This window comes from Durio zibethinus, chromosome 5, assembly GCF_047325235.1.
Source record: "Durio zibethinus cultivar Kanyao isolate XHJ-2024 chromosome 5, ASM4732523v1, whole genome shotgun sequence".
NCBI classification, from domain to species: domain Eukaryota; kingdom Viridiplantae; phylum Streptophyta; class Magnoliopsida; order Malvales; family Malvaceae; genus Durio; species Durio zibethinus.
In genome coordinates, this window is record NC_143166.1 from 9160897 (window position 1) to 9163673 (window position 2777).

At 29.6% G+C, this 2777-nt stretch overlaps 1 pseudogene; it reads left to right on the top strand.

The window, feature by feature from the left end:
- Positions 1–742: 742 nt before the first annotated feature.
- Positions 743–2261, top strand: LOC149518741 (uncharacterized; annotated as a pseudogene).
- The last annotated feature ends 516 nt before the right edge of the window (positions 2262–2777 follow it).

A 2777-nucleotide genomic window follows, 5' to 3' on the forward strand; every position in this document is an offset into this window, starting at 1 on the left:
ATAATCCAATTTTTAATTAAAGGTGATTATTCAAGGCTTTTTTGGCTAGAAAATACCTTAAATAATCTTTTACAAAAAAATTGAATGGGGTTATTCAAGGCCTTTTTGGCCAAATATGCCTTGAATAATCTTTTTCAAATTTGTTTTGGGATTATTCAAGGCGTTTTTGCCTAAAAAATGCCTTGAATAATCAACTCTTATTTTTTTTTGGATTATTCATGGTGTTTTTGGTTAGAAAATGCCTTGAATAATCTTTTAAACCCTAAACCATAAAAATTGGAGATTATTCAAGGAGTTTTTGGCAAAAATGCCTTGAATAATCACCTAGTAAAATAATTGGCTAAAAAAACCTTGAATAACGCCTTATAAAAAAATTTAATGAGGTTATTCAAGGCGTTTTTGCCAAAAACACCTTGAATAATCACCTCATAAAATTTGAAGTAGATTATTGAAGGTGTTTTTGGCCATAAATACCTTGAATAACCTTATTAAATTTTTTATAAGGGATTATTCAAGGCATATTTGGCCAAATTTTTTACTAAGGGATTATTTAAGGTGTTTTTTGCCAAAAATACCCTGAATAATCTCTTTCAAAATTTTTTGGGGGATTATTCATGACATTTTTACTCTTAGTTATATGAGTTCGATCTCACATAGAGAGTTAGAAGCAGGATAACCATCAATAAGTAGGGATACCTTTGAATCGATTAGTGAAGTAAGATTAGAAAATTTGTGTACTATAATGGTTATGGATGTTGTCTATCTTGATTTTGGGGCAGATGCTTCTTATGCCAATGATGCAAAAGTTGAGGAGAAAAGTCTGAGTGTAAACGCGACAAGCTTCCACTATTTGTTGAATGATGCAGATGAACCATTATAGTTAAGCTGTATGAAGCACACAATCCTATCTGTTATATCATAACCTTTAAATTATAAATTTAAATTTAACATGAGTTAGTCATGTTTTGATCATCTGATAAGCATAGTAAAGGATATGTTGCCAATGGATGATAAATTACTAGAGAACTTCTATAAAATGAAAAAAAAGGATGACAAAACTTGGATTTGGTTATAAGAAAATTCATGTATGCAAAAACAATTGCATGTTGTTTTATAAAAAAGTAGCCAATTGACCTATTGTTCAGTATATTGTCATCCTCAATATTAAGGAATAAGCCTGGTGGTGAGAAGAAAAATATATTCCTTATAAAATCTTACGTTATATGCTACTGATACCTAGACTTCAAAGACTTTATATGTAAAGTAAAACTATTTAATATATGACATGACATACCTATAACCAAATTCATGATGGTGTGTTTTTTTGTAGATGGTAAAGTTTAAGAATATTTCAATCACAGTAATGAATCATTTGCAGTTAAAGTTTGAAGTGTTAGATTAGGATTATGTGTTGACAGTTTTTGTCCCTTTGTTCTAAGGGTAAAACCATACTCATGTTGGCCAATAATGTAGTGGTATACAATTTGCCACTATGGTTACGTATGAAGTGAGAATATATCTTGTTAAATATGGTCATTCTAGGAAAAAGTAATCTATATTAAGATATTGATGTTTTCTTGACACCTTTAATAGATGAGTTAAAAATATTATGGTCAAATGGTGTTATGATTTATGATGCTTATAGAAAATAAAATTTTTGTTTAAGGGTAACTCTTTTATGGACAATTAATGTTTTCTTGCATATGGTATGTTCTTTGGATGGAGCACTCATGGAATCTTATCGTGTTCTTATTGCACGGGATAAAGAAAATCTTTTCGATTGGCTTATAGTAAGAAAGCTTGCTTTTTTTATTATCGTCATCAATTTTTTCCTTTTGATCATCCTTTTAGAAAGCAAGGAGATAAATTTCCAAAAAAGATTGAGTGTGACTTCTCTATTGTTTCATTATCAGGGAAAAAAATTTTTAGCTTGGTTGGATAGCTTTTCTGATATCACATTTGCTATGAAATGTAATGATTAGAAGTTAGTTGGTTTTGGTGAAAGTCACAATTAGGTGAAGAAAAATATATTTTGGGAGTTGCCCTATTGGTATATCAATCTTATTCGGCATAATCTTTGTGTGATATATATCGAGCGTAATATCTTTGACAATATCTTTAACACAATAATAGATGTTAAGGGTAAAACCAAAAACAACATAAAAGTTAGATTAGATCTTAAGGTGTATTGTTTGAAATTGGTTGAAAGGAATGGGAAAGTTTTCATGCCTAAAACTTCTTACACTTTAAGCAAAGAGTAGAGAATAGATGTTTGTGCTTGGGTTAAACAATTATGACTTCCTGATGGTTTTGCATCTAACATAGCTTGGTGTGTAAACATGGCTGATTGCAAGATTTATAGGATGAAAAATCATGGTTGTCACGTTTTCATGCAACGATTGCTCCCAATTGCTTTTTGTATTTGGTGCCTAACTCCATTTAGGATGCAATTACTGAGCTATGTATTCTATTGAGCTACATGTAGATCATATGGAACTGTTTTAAAAAAATCATTGTAGAAACAATATGTAAATTAAAAAAGATAGTTCCTCTAGGTTTCTTTGATTCTATGAAGCATTTATGGATTCATTTTCCTAACGAGGCAAAAATTGGTATACCTATTCATTATCAATAAATGTATCTGTTTTAAAGGTAATATATTTTAGTTGTTAGATACTAACATTTATTAATTTAATTTTTGGCCAATAACATTTATGTTATGTTATGCTTTGATGATGACTAGGTTTCTTCATCATCTTACAAAAAAATGGACCAAT